This window comes from Xenopus laevis, chromosome 5L (genome assembly GCF_017654675.1).
Source record: "Xenopus laevis strain J_2021 chromosome 5L, Xenopus_laevis_v10.1, whole genome shotgun sequence".
Lineage (NCBI taxonomy): Eukaryota > Metazoa > Chordata > Amphibia > Anura > Pipidae > Xenopus > Xenopus laevis.
The window spans coordinates 117,638,285-117,655,897 of NC_054379.1; the positions used below are offsets into that span (position 1 = coordinate 117,638,285).

The window sequence follows — 17,613 nt, forward strand, 5'->3', positions numbered from 1 at the left end:
TCAACGCAATTACACTTTTTTCTATATATTAGAGCATTTCTATTTCTCCTTGAAGAACCCGATCAACCTGTGTTTTCATCCTGTCTATCCTACTGTTCATATTAGCCTGGTCATCCTCTCTTTTTTTCTCTTATATTCTCCCACTTGTTTTTCTTTCCTACTAGGCTGTCATCTTCCTCTATCCTCTCCATCTTCCTCTTCCTGCTTGAATTTAATATAGGGTCAGGTAGTAAATGGTACAGGGTAGAATGTACTCTTTGGGCTGAAAGTATCTGAAACCACTCCTGCTATCTCCCATTGAATATAATGTAAACTATCTTAAAGCACCAAAACTGTTGTTGCACCAAAACTGTTGTTTTCAGCTTAATGTTACAATAAATTGAAGACTGCTGAGATTTCTAGCAATTTGTTGGCAAATTTTCCATGTGCCTTCTGCCTTATTCTTTAATTCTGAAACAGTGTGCTATTTTAAAGAGATCATTCAAATTAAAAGAAAAGCTTAAACCAAACCTGAGATATGCAGTGAAACATCACCTTTAAAACTAGACCTGTTTGCAGTATTGCTTTAATTAAATATATTGGTGTTACAGGTACTAGAAAGCTAATAAATTGCTTTTGTCAGGCAATTTGCTGACATAGAGAGAATGGAACGGCACCAAGCTCTTAAAGGGGTTTTTCACCTTCCAAACACTTTTTTCAATTTAGTTGTTTTTAGATTGTTCCCTAGAAATAATGACTTTTTCCAATTACTTTCCACTATTTATTTTTTACGTTTTTTCCAAAATCTAAGTTTAAAGTTGAATGTTCCTGTCTCTGGTGTTTGAGTCTGACAGCTCAGTAATTCAGGTGCAGATTCTGAACTGTTACAATTTTGCAACATTGAGTTGATACATTTCTCAGCAGCATCTCTGGAGTATTAGCAACAGTTGTATTAATTCTAACAGCTGCCTGTAATGAAACCCAGAGATTCTGCTCAGCAGGGACAAAGATAAGAAATGTATCAACTAAATGTATCAATTTAGAACAGTTTACAGGATCGGCGACCCCCCCTCCTAGAGCTGCTTCAGAAGGAGAGAAATTACACTTTATACTTCAATATTAGAAAAACCGTGACACATAGAAAATAGAAAGTCATTGGAAAAAGTCGTTATTTCTGGTGATCTATCTGATAACAACTAGTTGTTTGAAGGTGAACAACCCCTTTAAAAGAAGACTTCAGGCTGAACCATAAAAGTGCATAGACCCAAAAGGTTCATTGACACATTAACATAGGTGAAATAGTGGGACTGTGAACACAAATAGATAGCACTAAATGGCCAATCATCATAGTGAGTGATTCAGTGCATTTTTTAAATGTATAAGGTGCAAATCGGTTACCGGGGGGTTCTTAATTCATTGCATTTAAATTTCTCTTTAGTTCTTAGATTTTTACTTTATAGATAAATCAAAGATGGAAATTGGCTACCGATATTAAATCTATCATATATGGGGGAATGCAATATCTTTTCCTAGCGCAAAAAACATGCGCAAAGAAGCTTTCAATTTGACTGATTAAAGACCAGAACGAATGGCTTTTGTGAACATTTGCAGTGAATGTAATAACATTTCTCAAGCGCAAAGTCTTTTTAGTGACAAAATATTTAATAAAACTCTAGAGCAGGTGTCAACGCTAAGCCTTTGTTTAGTGAAAATGCACAATATAATATTCGCCAGCGACTGATTGCGAGCAGTGATATACATTTGCAAAGACGCCATTTTAAATAATGCTTGCGACTTTTAGGGGCAGATTTATCAAGGGTCGAATTTAGAGTTCATGGGAGTTTTGTAAAAACTTCCATAAACTCCCATGAACTCGAAATTCAATTAAAAATCGAAATCGAATTTTTCAAACTCGAGTGAATGGGATTGGAAAAAAACTTGATATTCAGGAAGGCTGCAAAAACTCCAAATTGATCCCAGGACATCCCTGATAGGCTAAAAAAGCAATTCAAAACACTATATCCAAAAGGAAGAATGTGAGGATCTCCAATAATAAAGAAACTAAATTTTTTAAAAAGTAGAAAATTTATTAGGACATAAGACCTAACGCGTTTCGTGCCTAATGGGGCACTTACTCATAGGCTCAGCAATTAGGCAGGTTTAAGGAGGCGAATAGTCGTATTTGAATTCTTAAAGGGCCAGTAAATGATACATTTCAAAAATCAATTTAGAATTTTTTTAAAAAACTCGAATCAAATTTTAAATATTCCCTAGTCGAATTCCACTAAAAAATATCAAAAATTTGAATTTCAGAATTCGAATTTTCACTTCGACCCTTGATAAATCTGCCCCTTAATTACATTCCCCTATAGCATTTTTGAATTTCAAATTCGAAATTGTTGTAAAATAAAAATTAAACAACATTTTAAAAATGTACGACACATATGAAAATACAGTTAGGCCCATAAATCTTTGGACAGAAAAAACTTTTTTCTAATTTTGGTTCTGTACATTACCACAATGAATTTTAAATAAAACAACTCAGATGAATTTGAACTGCAGACTTTCAGCTTTAATTCAGTGGGTTGAACAAAAAGATTGCATAAAAATGTGAGGAACTAAAGCCTTTTTTTGACACAATCACTTCATTTCAAGGGCTCAAAAGTAATTAGACAAATTAAAAAACTGAAAATAAAATATTCATAGCTAATACTTGGTTGAAACCCCTTTCCTGGCAACGGCAGCCTGAAGTCTTGAACTCATGGACATCACCAGATTCTTGGTTTCCTCCTTTTTAATGCTCTGCCAGGCCTTTACTGCAGCGGCTTTCAGTTGCTGTTTGTTTGTGGGCCTTTCTGTCCGAAGTTTAGTCGTCAACAAGTGAAATGCATGCTCAATTGGGTTCAGATCAGGTGACTGACTTGGCCATTCAAGAATATTCAACTTCTTTGCTTATAGAGATGTGGTATGCTTTGGATCATGAGCTGTTCCACGCCTTCTCCATACTTTTTTCTTGCCATCATTCTGGTAGAGATTGATCTTGGTTTCATCTGTCCAAAGAATGTTTTTCCAGAACTGTGCTGGCTTTTTTAGATGTTTTTTTTTTAGCAAAATCCAATCCAGCCTTTCTATTCTTGATGCTTATGAGTGGCTTGCACCCTCTGTATTTACTTGCATGCAGTCTTCCCTTTATTGTAGACTTGGCTATCGATATGCCTACCTCCTGGAGAGTGTTGTTAACTTGTTTGGCTGTTGTTAAGGGGTTTCTCTTCACCATGGAAATGATTCTGCGATCATCCACCGCTGTTGCCTTCCTTGGATGTCCAGATCTTTTTGCGTTGCTGAGTTCACCAGTGCAGTTCACCAAACTGTAGATTTTGCCACTCCTAATATTGTAGCAATTTCTCGGATCGTTTTTTACTGTTTTTGCAGCTTAAGGATGGCTTGTTTCACCTGCATGGAGAGCTCTTTTGATTGCATGTTGTCTGTCAAAATCTTCCACATACAAGCACCCCCCCCCCTCAAATCAACTCCAGGGCTTTTATCTGTTTCATTGATAACAACATAACAAAGGAATTTCCCACACCTGCCCATGAAATAGCCTTTGGGTCAATGGTCCAATTACTTTTGAGCCCCTGAAATGAAGTGAAACATTGAAATGCAGACAATGTTGGTCAGCAGGACTGTTGACCTTCAGAACTCAAAAAATACAAAATTTTATTGTACTGGTATTTTTATTATAAAACTGCAGCCCCATTAATATGTTATTTTCCACCTCTTTTACTTAATTCTATTAAGGGCTCTCAATATGGCCATGACAGAATAAATGAAATACCTGGATCTTCCAGGGAGAGAAGTATTGATTCTGCCTTGTCTATTGCTTTTCTTATACTGGGTCATAAAACATCATCATAAAAATGTGACTGGGCTGCTATATTTTTCTGAGAGTATTAAAGCAGATTTAAGTTGACCTTTTTTGATATCCTAGAAATATAATTTTCAATTGCATTATCAAATTTTTTCAACATTATTGAGATCTTACTGGTTAATCAAGCAATTACAAAAGTACATGAGTACAATGCAGGAATTTAAGTTTGTATAATCATGTTTATCTTGCAGCATCCAGTCCTATGTGTACCAGTACATTTGGAAACAATATGGGTATATTTATCCAAGAGTGAAGTTAGAGATTACCACAGTCCTCTAGAGTGAAATTTTGCCACTCTCCGTTCATTTCTATGGTATTTTTAATGGGTGAAAGTGCATCCTTTGATAAATATGCCTTCCAACCCAACTTTTTCTAGTTATTTTATTGATAAATAAGATAATTTATTGTGTATGGTTGAGCGTGGTGGTTTGGTCAAACCAATAACCCCCTAAATAATAATAAAAGTGACAGTATGATGATATTTAAACAGCATTACTAAAATGTAAGGCACTAACAACATTGAGATGAACTAATCAGAAAAAGTATTTAGATCAAAAACATTGAAATAATACTTTTACTACCATAGAGTATGCAATATTTGAAACTATATTTCTCTAGCTCTAGCTCTATTAACACCATGAAAATGTACCAGTACCAATGGGACAATTTGCAAAATAGCAATACAAGCAATACAAGTACGCAAGAAATATCTACTAATATTCATACAGTATCTGAGAATTCCATATGATGGGGAAAATGCAGAGTATTTCTACTGATGAAATGCAATATTAAAAACATCTCATGAATATGGAATTGTATATGTATTCTTATACAGGTATGGGACCTGTTATCAAAATTCTCTGGACCTGGGGTTTTCCAGATAACGGATCTTTCCTTAATTTGGGTCTTCGTGCCTTATGTCTACTAGAAATTCATTTAAACATTAAATAAACCCAATAGGCTGGTTTTGCTTCCAATAAGGATTACTTATATCTTAGTTGGGATCAAGTACAAAGTACTGTTTTATTATTACAGAGAAAAAGGAAATCATTTTTAAAAATTTAGATTATTTGGATAAAATGGAGTCTATGGGGTAATTCTATAAGGGATCCTATACCTGAAATGAACAAGTATCATAAACAAAATATACTACTAGTATGTGTACAGTTTTTTCAGAGCAAAGCTCTTATCAGCAATGAAAATAAAAGAGTACTAAGTAAGTAGGTGTAATTAAACAATGTCCAAGTAATACGACAAAAGCAGTTAAAGTGTAGATACTGTGAACAATGACCTTCAAATTATCATTCCTTCCAACAAGCTGCATGTTACACATAGATGTTTTAAACGGCAGCACAGTGATCAATCAATGGAGTGAAAGTCAGTAACTTGTAATAACACCATAGTATGTTTGTTCTAATAGTTTACTTATATCTACTGCAATAGTCAGCAGCAGAACAAGACCTCATGGACCGCACACTAAGGGGTTATTTATCAAAGTCCGAATTTATCTCAATATTTTCTGCTACAAACTCCGCTCGGGTTTTTTGTGCTTTTGTAGATCTCAAAACACTGTATTTGGAATGTATAAAAAAGACAGCAGGATAAGCATACTACTAATACTATGTGTTTTTAAAAATTTGTAGCAGTAGTAGTAGATACTGATATGTGCTTTTAAAAACTTGTAGCAGTAGTAGTTTTCAACAACCCCTTGGTTGGTTTAAACCAGTGTTCATTGTATGTAATAACATCCCTTACTCAAAAATTAATTATATATGCACTAAAAAAGCACCTATAAGCAGGTCTTTAAAGGGCTTGTTCACCTTTAAATTAATTTTTGGTTTGACGTAGAGAGTGATATTTCAGACAATTTACCATTGATTTTCATTTTTTATTATTTGTGGTTCTTGAGTTATTTACTTTTTATTCAGCCGCTCTCTAGTTTGCAAGTTCAGCAATTTAGTTGCTAGAGTCCAAATTACCCTATCAACAATGCATTTATTTGAATAAGAAACTCGAATATGATTAGGAGTGGGCCTGCATAGAAAGAGGAGTTATAAAATAAGCAATAAAATTAAATGTGAAGCCTTACAGAAATTTTTTTTTACATACTGTAGGGTCAGTGGCATTTATTTGAAAGCTGGAAAGCATCAGATGAAGAAGGCTAATAAATGTAATTAGCCATTCAATAAAATACTAAGGGGTTATTTATTAAATCTCGAATTTATTGATCAAGCTTTTTTTTGGCAAAAACTCAAACTTTTCAAAAAAAAATTCAAATTTTTCAAGATTTGTTATACCCTGATGCTGCAAAATGCCAGAATCAGAAAATCTGCCATCTCACACATGTCAAGGTCCTGTATACATTAATAGACAATGTTCTGTCCATCAGTTCCACATCTAAAAATTACAATAGGCTGTAGAAGACTCTGCAAAGGATGGTCTCTGCAATTAGTGGTCTTGGTATCTCTAGTATTGCCTCTATTGGCTACAAGCAGTGGGTCACTGAGAGGAAAATTATTTAAAACAGAATGTAGAGTGTTAAGAAGCATAATACAAAGAACTCTCAATATTGAACGTCTTGACACTATTCAGAAGACAAAGTATAGTGGTCAGATACCAATCTTCACATTTAGATTTGTCCTGAAAGAAAAGGCTTAAACTCAAATGACACTTTAGCAGTGGGGGAGGGGGTATTTCAGGACAGCAAATGTAATGGAAGCCTGTAGTTTTAAAGGGACATTTTTTTCCCACAGGCAACTGATAAGAATTACATAATTCTAAATCACCTGTGATCTTGAAATGGAAAACCTAAAACCTTTAACATAGATAATTATATGAAGGTTTACAGAATCAAAATGAATCATCTAAAGATACCCAGAAAAATATTTTTATCTTACTTAACCCTGTCAAAACTTAGGAATTGATCTATCTTACTTCCAAATCCTGCTGGCAGGGATGTGGCTATATACAGTAGAAGACAATACCTACATATAGGGAGAGAGCCCCTAACTACCACCACTATGGCACTAGGTACAAAATGTAATACAAACAGTGATGGACGAATTTCTCCCATTTTGGTTCGCTGACAAATTCTAGAATTTTCCACAAAATTTGCGAAACTGCAAAAAATTTGTGAAATCATAAAATTTCAAAAATCTATTTTGACTCTGGTGCTAAAGTCAATGGGCTGCTAAATACAAAGTATTTTAAGTTTTTTTATTCTATGATTCAATTAACAATCCTTCCAACAGAAACCCCAAAATGCTGACAAAGGATCATACATATAACATTTGCCTAAAGAATACAAATAGCATGAAACTGGAAAAGAACGTCCAAATTATAAACCAAATGGTGTCTCTCCAGCAGGGAAGCATGAACAGATGTCAGGTATCAGATAGATACAGCAAAATCTAACAGGCATGAGATTCTTAATGGAAATTGAATTCATAACCATTAACCAAATATACTGCCAGATCTGATACTATTCAGCTCTAAATCACCGTTAAAACAGGTAATCTGCATATGTATATCCACTACCTACCTACAATACATACCATTTCTTTCTCCTCTTTACCTCTGTGTGTTTGTGTGTGCATATATAATTTTTGATTTTAATATAGACTGTTTATATCCAAAGAACCTCCTGGGACCCTCAGACAAATACCCTCTCTATACTGCCCAAAAATACCCTGCATAAAAAAAACTGTTCCATTATAACAAAAAGTGTTTTTACCCCACTGATACTAACATTTACCACAATTATAATTAAAATAATGAGTAAAATTGAACAATCTAAACAGAACAGCCTCATAAGAACATTGCAACATTTACACTATTTTATAAAGAAATGCTTGCGCTTCCATTTAATTTGGTTGAAAAGAAGATGTATAATCTGGGTGATTACCCATCAAAATAAACTAGATATGTTTAGTTGCTTGAAGTATTAGCTCTGATTTTGATGAAATTCCCAGTTTAGATTATAATGATATTGCCTGAATCTATGCCCTGTGGCCTCTCCAAGCTTGATGTTACAAGTTATTCCAAATGACAATTATGTATTGAAATGAGTTTCATGATAGGTTGTCTTGTTAGCATCTGTAAAAGGTTGTTCAGGTGTCATGACATGTTACTGGTACTATCTAAAACATACTCAAAGGAATTCTTAGCCACCTGGCATAGGAGGCTTAAAGAAAAAAGAACAGGTTTAGCCCATCACTGAGTAAAAACACTTCTTAAAAGTACAAAAATAAATTAAAATGTAATATGATGTTATACATGATCCTTTTGTAAATTAAAATAAAATAATTGTCGTGGCATGGCAGAATTAGACTAAAGTACTGAAAAAACATACAAGACAATATGCAAGTTATATATCATAGACCTAAGCAGGCCGAGGAGAATTATCTGACAGAAATTTTTAGAATTAATACAACAGATTTTAAAGCGCTATTATACTAAGTACAAGCAGCCCCAGTGGTACAGGATGACTGCCTCTACAGATATTCTAGGTTAAAACTGTATTCCAATAATACATGTATTTTATTTTTGTAAAACCCATTGAAGTTTTCCTCTCTAAACAGTTCAACATTAGTTCTATCTATGAACTTAGTGATAAATAGTTTTTTAACAGTTCATTTAATCATTGTTCCAAATAAAAAATAAACACAACTAGAAATATTCAAAAATTCTTGTACTTTAGTATTTGACCTCATTATTTGACCTCATTGTGTTAGCAAATTAAAAATGTGTTCATGTCTGTGATGCAATCTATACTCAGCAGAGCTGATTTCCATTTATGAGCATTCCCCTAATTGATTTTATTCCCGGAAATAAAGGAATTGAACCGCGTTATCGTTACCTCTGGGAATCCTTGGTATTTAAGATAGAGACATTTTATGTGCTAATGCTTCTGGCCTCTTTTGGGAAATCAGCATGGATTCTATGCTAACTGAACTTTTAATGGGAAACATTTATAGCATCAGATCTATCTGCAATCTTTAATTTAACTTTAATATTCCCCACATGTTGAAATTTATACCATTTTTAAATCCAAAGAGGCTTCAGAGTTGTTGAAAACAGAGAGAAAAATACTGGACAGGAGCTTGGGGACAGTCCAGGTTTGATACTGCACATTTTATAGAATTTAAAATCTAGGTTATGAATGATTTATGTTTGTAATATATAATTTAACTTAAAATAAAATTACACAAAAATGCTTAGCCATCACTACTTTGGCAGAAATGAAGGGGATCATAATGTATGTACATATATGTCTATATGTCTTGGGAAAGGTCCTCTTGCTGTGACCGAAACATTGATAACCACCAATAAATAATTTCACTTAAGTCCCATGAGTGCTCCAATTTTTATTATATGGATACACATTTCACTAGATGCACCTGAGCTATTGATTTTTGGTTGGGAGTGCATAACTACTACACCAGATAGATAGAATCCATTTCCCTAAACTCATAGGTTCTAGAATCCTCTTGACCTGGAGGTTTTGGGTAATGGATCTTTCCATAATTTGAATTTTCATACCTTAAGTCTACTACAAAATCATTTAAACATTAAATAAACCCAATAGGCTAATTTTTCTTCCAATGAAGATAAATGATATCTTAGATTGGATCAAGTGCAAGATACTCTTTTATTATTACAGAGAAAAATATATATATTTTTTTAAAAATGGATTTTTTGGATTAAATGCAGTCTATGGAAGACGGTCATCCTGTAATTCTGAGCTTTCTGTTTAATGGGTTAACAGGTGCCATACCTATGTATATAAATGCACACAGAAACCATACCACACCATGGCTACTCATTAGGTAATAACGCTACTGTTGCAGTTTAAGACTAGCAAATGGTAAACACAGTTGCTTTTGATCTCCTCACATGATATCGTATTCCATTTTTTTGGATTTGGCTAAATATTTTTATTTTAATTTAGATTTAATTTAGATTTTAATATAGTGAAATATTACAGATATTTGTGGGACATTATTAATAACAGTATATCATTTTGAGTTGGGAAACATTTCACTAACATCATTAATAAACTTTTTTTACATAGCAGCTTAACTTTAGTTTTAATGCTTTATTTTTTTCAAGTTGGCCATTAAGTAAATGATGAAATCCTCTTTATGACACAGAAGTTTAAAAAGCATTGTCCTATGACATATACTCTCAAAGGCTATCTTATATCTTCTATCCTAAATATTTTCAACTGTTAAAAAAAAGCAGTTGAAGATTCACAAGCATTTGTCAACGACTAACGAGAACCCAATGTGGTATATTTATATATGCTAAAACATTATTATTGTACAATATTGGAGACCAATTTACCTAACATTCATTTTCTATTTGACTGTTTGAATTTTCGTAAACCCTTCTTATAGTATAATGAAATGTATATAATCTTAAAAATAGTTCCAAATAAAATGGGTTACCCACAAAGTTAACAAAGCAAAGTAGAGGAATTTTAAGTGTACTGGTAGTAAAGAATATAGAGGACATATTTATATTAAAAAAAAGTATTTTACTATATAACTGCTTTTCGATCAAATATTAATCAAGGCCTGTGTTTAATAAATGTGGCATTATATATGCATTACTATGGATTTTATATTTGTATATAGTTTTTAAAAATGCCAGTGCTGTAGATGATATATTTTGGGGGAAACACATGCTGCTAAGCAACTTAAATTGCTGGATTTTCTTGTCTTAAAGGAGAAGGAAAGGCTCGCAGCACTTGGGGGTGCCAAATGTTAGGCATCCCCAAGTGATTGTAGTTACTTACCTGAAACCCTGGGTCAGTTCTCCTATCAGCAGAAAACTGCACCGGCCCTGGGTAATACCAGCGAGCACCATGGAGCGATCTTCTTCCATCTTCCTCCTTCTTCGTGCGGCTGCGCAGTAGAACGAAGAGCCAAACTTTAACTAAAAAGTCGGCTATTTTGTTCAACTGTGCATGCCTTTGCCCTGGGAAATTTAAAGACAGAAGAAGACGGACGTGGCTCACTCAATGGTGCTCAATGGTTTAACCCCGGGCCGGTGCAGTTTTCTGCTGATAGTAGCACCGGGCTGGGGTATCAGGTAAGTAACTACAATCACTTAGAGGTGCATAACATTTGGCACCGTCAAGTGCTGCAAGCTTTTCTTTCTCCTTTAAATTGTTAAATAAAGATTAAATTGGCTTTGGAGGTTTTTAAGTGTGGAGAACAAATTTATGATGTTTACACATTCATTGTGCTCTTCGATTTAAATGATCTTTTTCTTTTGAATAAAATAGTATTTTTACATGGTAACAAACCTAGTATAAATCCCAAACAATCCTAAATGTTTTTTAATATTTATATTTTTTCAGCTGCTTGTCCACATTGTGCTTGACATTAAAAATACCCCTTATCAAGAAAACCCCACTTCTCAAGTATTCCAAATAAATAATTATATACACCTATTGTAAAAGCTCAGCTCTGTTGCTTTTTTTAGTACGTATTGCACAAAAGACTTAACAACAAACCAGTCAGTTATGCTGCCAGCCAGACTAATGGTCAGGGGAACCATAACAACAAGCCTCATTATGAGAAGCAGGCTAAACATCTGGCCAATCATTTACTGAGAATAAAATAGAATACATTTGATCCGTATTTCCATGTTTAAGTTGAAAATAAATATTGCTTGCATCAAATCTACTTCATTTCCATATACAGTTATGCTGCATTTACAACTATAATGTTTCTCTTTAATACTTGAGACATATAAATTAGCATTATTATTTTAATATGCATGATCGGCTCAAAATACCCATGGTTATTACTCTCTACTATTCAAAACATATGGTGATAATACATTTTTAAAAAGTTAATCAAGTTCATACCTGCCTATCAAATGTTTGACGGTAAACTTAATTTCTGATTTTTTTCAAATGAAAGTAAAATATATAAAATGATAAACCCTGATTTTTCCCCCCACCATTACAAAGGTAGTTTGCCTTTAAGTTAACATTTTTAAATTAGTAAATTAGTGCATTCTTAGGAACTTTTCAATCAGTCTTGTTTTTAATCATCTTATTAACTATTTTGCCTACCTGTTTTGGCTCTATCCAGTTTACAATTTAGAATGCCAATGACCCTGGGAGGAATTACTGTTGGTCGAGGAGACTGCAATTATATTGTTACATTTTATTAGTGATGGGCAAATTTCTCAATGTTTCGCTTCGCCGAAAAATTTGCGAAATTCGCAAAATGCCGGAAGATTCACAAAACACGAATTTTGATGCCGGGGTCAATTCACGGGTGGCAAAATTGATGCCGGCAACAATTCTGACGCTGCCGACAATTTGGCGCACATTAAAGTCAATGGGCATGTTTATTTGTCTCCGGCATCATTTTCGCTACAATTTCCCAAATTTATTTGCAGGAGGCGAAACGTGGAAATTCGGCGCAAATTCACGTCTAGCGAATTAATTCGCCATCACTACATTTTATTGCTTAGCATTTAAGTTAAACCCTTTGCTATGTATCTGCTAGTTTCAGTACCTGGATTCTATGTAATTGGGTTCAAGCAACCACATGGCTGATCAACAAAACAAAAAATTCTATCTATCTACATTTTTATATTAAATTGAAAATGAGCTATGCCTTTAATGTCCCTTTAATTTCAAAGAATTTGTCTTCTAAAAATGCATTATTTTCTGCATTTGTATCAAGAGGAAGAGGAAAGACTTGCTAATTTTCATACTGCCTACCTTTTGTCTGCTGAAATGACAATTCAGCTGCAATTAGAATAAATAGCAAAGTGCCCCAGCAGAGCAGAGGTTAATTACAACTGGCCGGATGAGTTATTAAGGGGCAATACATATAGCTGAATATTCATTTTACAATGCACTTCAAATAGAACGCTAACAAAACACAGATTTATGACAATATATTTAAACTCATCTCAGCAAAAAACCTAGATATAAATATTAATTCCACCACTCTCTTCAGGGCATAAAATAAATCAACAGAGGAACTAGAGTGTCAAACAGTTACACGCATTTAATTTTTATTTGCAAATAAGAACATTTAATCAATTGCCACAATCCAAACCCAATTTACTTGGCCAGCATCTGTTAACAAGAAGAGATTTTATAATGATGAATATTAATAAAAATTTGTATAGGGTACGTGGGAGCCACACATTTTTATTCACGCCTCTGTGAATGCAAGTCAGGGTAATAGGTTTTGCTACTAATTAAATATGCCTGATGTATAGCACTACATTCAACTCAATGACATTTAGAGACATTTGCAACTTGGTCTTGGACTTTGCACAACTCGTTACTGCTCCACAGTAATCAAAAGCTGAAATTCCAGAGACAGTATTTGCACATTATGTACATTCTATTTTAGGATGGCTAAGCAAGATAATAAATCCATTGTGAAAGTGGTTCATTTTTTAAATATTCTTAAAACTGTTCTTGTATTGAAATTCATTTAACCATTAAATATTCTTAAAACCTTTCTTTTGCTGAAATTAGTAACCATTTTTACATATGCACATTTTACCTTTACATTTACATATACAGAAGTCTCAAAAATAAATACATTACCAATAACCTGTATTATCAATAAACTTTTCTCCAGGTTACTTGGAACAATGATTAAATAAGTTCTTTATAACCCTATTACATACAGAAAAATATAGTCAACTCCTTACATCCATCTTCAATTATTTGATTTTGGGATTGAATTTAGTCTCTTTCAGCTTGTCTTAAAACTTGCTCCCTTTATTTTTTTTCCCTCTGTATTAGCATTGCTGATGTCTTTACTCCAGCTCTTACACATACATTACATTTTAATCTAGCTTTAGGAATGTTCCTATCCTCATTCAAGTCATTTGGCCAAGTAATTTTGTTAAAAATGCCTTAAAGGAGAAGGAAAGGTTAAAACTAAGTAAGCTTTATCAGAAAGGTCTATATAAATATACCAGTAAACCCCCAAAGTAATGCTGCTCTGAGTCCCCTGTCAAAAGAAACACCACATTTCTTTCCTTCTATTGTGTACTCATGGGCTTCTGTATCAGACTTCCTGCCTTCAGCTTAAACCTCATTGCCCTGGGCGTGAGCATGCTCAGTTTGCTCCTCTTCCCCACCCCCCTCCCCTTTCTACTGTAATCTGAGCCCAGAGCAGGGAGAGACTCAGGCAGGAAGTGATGTCACACCATGTTAATACTGCAGCTCCTATACTAAACAAACAGAGAGTTTCTAGAGCTTTTTTCTCAGATATGGTAAAACATTCTACAGAATAAATATAACATTCTAGCTTGCTCTATTGCAGCTAATCTATTGGCAATAAAATGCCTCTGTAGCTTTCCTTCTCCTTTAATACTGTTTAAATTCCTGAAATATCTTAGGGCCTTGCCCCTGCACCCTGGGGATGCCACTGCAAAAATGTGCCCCTTCACGCACATTTGTAAAGCACTAGAGGACCCCCCCAATCTGCTACACTCTGCACTGAGTGCCAGATGAAAAATCTGGTGCTGAGTGAAGTGAGCAGCATTGAAAAAAGCAGGCATCTCTCGATTCAAGGTGCACTCCATAGGTCTCTGTGTTCTGAAAAGGAGCATAAGAAGAAAAACTTCTGTCACCACTAGCTAATTTGCATCACCATTAGTAAGTCAAGGGCAATTAGTAGGCATCAGAAAGAAAGCTGAAATCCTGGGAATTGTCGCTCTTTGACTCTTTGCAAACAACTTGACTACCATTATGTGTTTAATAAAGTCAACCATTCCAGGCTAAAGCAAATTCTCTATTCCACTGGTATCTGGAGTTGAGGAGCATTCTGGTTCTTTTACCATTATTCTATAACATTATCTGTCTCATGCTATCAAATCCTTTTCTCTAATTTAGTTTAGTATTTAGATCTATTTAGATAGCCCTCACTAACCAGTGCAGATCTGTAACTGCTTCCTAGCTATCTACTCTTTGCTGAATCAATGCAATTTCAAAGTGAACCTAAAAAATCTGGCCCTATGCCACTTTTATATGATTATGAATAATGGTATACTTATTAACCCTGTTAACCTAGTACATAGTCTACTCATATTTATACCATTCACAAAATCTGTCCCCGTTCTGGTAAGATTTCCATCAAATGTTGTGATTTCCTGCTAAGTAAAAGATGACTTACAAAATCCTTGTGTTAAAGATCCTCACTACTTCTTTTCACTTGTATGTCTGTATATCCAATCGTTGCACACACAAAACTTGTCACTATGTCAATGAACAGTAAAACTAACATTGGATATGAAGTCACATTTCATTCATATCCAAAGAAAGGTAGGAGCCTCAATGCAAGGACATTCTTGGGCATATAAGCAAGTGCATACTAAATTAATCTGTCCTAGAAGCAGGAATAATTGTGTTTATTTGTAGCAATACATATAATATATACTGTACAAAGAAATTAAAATGAATACCTCACTTTCTTTAGAAGCATGAGCTTGCATAAGACAAAGGCAATCAATGACTGGTAACAATAGTAAGGAGCCAAATTAAAAATACTCTAGAGGCAGGCTTCTGTTAAAGGCCAATAATACAAAATGCTTAACATTTATAAATAAAAACTGGCAGTTTCTAAGCATTTCCCTAGACATCTTACACATCCTTCTACGATGACGTTTTAGTTGCCAAGCAACAACTTTCATTTTGCAGGCTGTAAGGTTAGCCCATAAAATGTCACTGTGTGTTTTTCATTTGTTTTATATAAGCACAGCCAGCTACAGGTACACTTTTATTTATAAGTATCCTGATTTTATAAAATAGATAAACAAATCCAAAAGGCTGGTTGGAACTTTATATTTACAGCTATTTGTTTTTATATGTAGGAGCCTACAGCCCTAATGAGATATCAATATGTTACCATTAGTAATAAGTGAACATTTTCAACAGGCATGGATTGCAGTGAGATTTTGCATTTTGCCACGGCAAAACCATGGCAGCCATTGAATCCAATGTATTTTGCATGAAATAATGCTCATTGACACCAATGCTGTATATGTTTAGGGGAAAAAAGATCACCTATGTTTAAACTTCAATATTAGAATAATCATGGCTCCACTTCGATATTTGCTTTTTAGGACGATATTTCACTTGTCAGTTCCATGTCTTGGATTAGAAGGGGAATTTAGCTAATCACAATGTTGCAAATCCTGTCTAAAATTACCTACTGATTTTAAGAATTATGTTGGTGATTAAATTATGTCATGTAAAGCTCTATGATTTCCATAAAATTTGTATCATTTATTTAACTAGATTCATGTTTTTTTCTCATATGACAAAGTGATGTGGTTTACTGTGGTTAGGATTACACCTACAGTAATGGAGCAGAAACACAAACAATGTTTTTTGTTTATAGTTTTATATAAAGTTCTATAACCCTACATTATTACTTCTGCTATATGAACAATCTGTTGTGTAGCCATGGGGGCAGTCAAGTTAATATTGGGATGTAGGGCTCAAGTATCTGCTCTCCTGATAATCTGTCTGACTATTTTGCTAATCTGTCTGACTACTTTGCTGAGCTGGCTGACTACTGTTACTTTGTATCAGCAGCCATCTGTCCTCAGTCTGCATCCTCCAAACCCCACAATTCCCTGCGCACGTGATTTCAATAAGGAAAGGAACATCACAGTGCAATGCATTGTGGGTAATGTAGTTCCTGAATGCTGTCTGTAAACTGTGGAAAAGTTGTTACAATTTGTAAAATCAGTATTTAGCCCCTCCTTCCCTGCCAGGATTTCAAATGATGCAGAAAGAGAAGAACACTTTGTGTTAACCAGCAGGATTTCAGCGTAGAAAATGGCATTTAATCATAGTTTTTGAAGAAACAGGTAACTGTAATGGGTATATTAGGGGTTTCTGTGTTATGTGAGCCTCTTTATCAAATTTTGGTTTGGAAGCCAGAGTGCCCCTTTAACAATTTTCTTTCCACAATGGAGCTATACATTTGAGAAAAGAAAATGAATTTTCAGATCCCTGCATGTGATTTGTATCAGGCAATAGCGATTCAGCTGGTATTAGTACACACTCTATGCTGTAATCTGTTTACAGAGTACACATTCAGACATAGTGGTTCATCTATCACTTTTGAGAAATGTGTCAGTTTCTTGACACCTTTCCAGTAAAGATTTGTATCAGATATTTCAAAATGTACTGTTAATGGGTTGCTGTTGGTAATTGAACTACTGCAATTAAACATATATGCTAATAAATGATCATCTGCATATTTCATACGATCATTTATCTTTCAGTGGGTAATTTGTGACTTGTGAATTTCAGTGGAAAACATGACAGGACTACAGAATACTATTTAACCAACAAAGTTATTACTGCTGTCTAGATATCCCCAACAAGGTTTGAATTCTTACGTTGTACATGTACTTATCTCCAGCTGGAGAGGTATTCTAAGCATTTTAAGGGCAATGGAGCATAGGACAATTTGGGGCATTTTTCTCAGTAGCCGAAACACACAACATCAAAGTGCTCCAAATCACTCTCAATTGCCCTTTGTGACAATTGTCTGAAAGCATTACTTCTAGCACCTGTCAAGCAATACTTGCCTGAAAACTGCACTTTGTGTTTTTCAGATACGAATTGCCTTACAAATGCTCTTTAACCTCCTTCGATGTAATGTCCTATGTTTTATGATGCTATAACTAAT

At 34.3% G+C, this 17,613-nt stretch overlaps 1 protein-coding gene across 5 annotated transcripts in view; it reads right to left on the reverse strand.

Annotated features, from left to right (window-relative positions):
- Window positions 1–17,613, reverse strand: part of LOC108716206 (neuroligin-1-like) — a 410,755-nt gene that overhangs the window by 236,614 nt on the left and 156,528 nt on the right. The window lies entirely within an intron of this gene.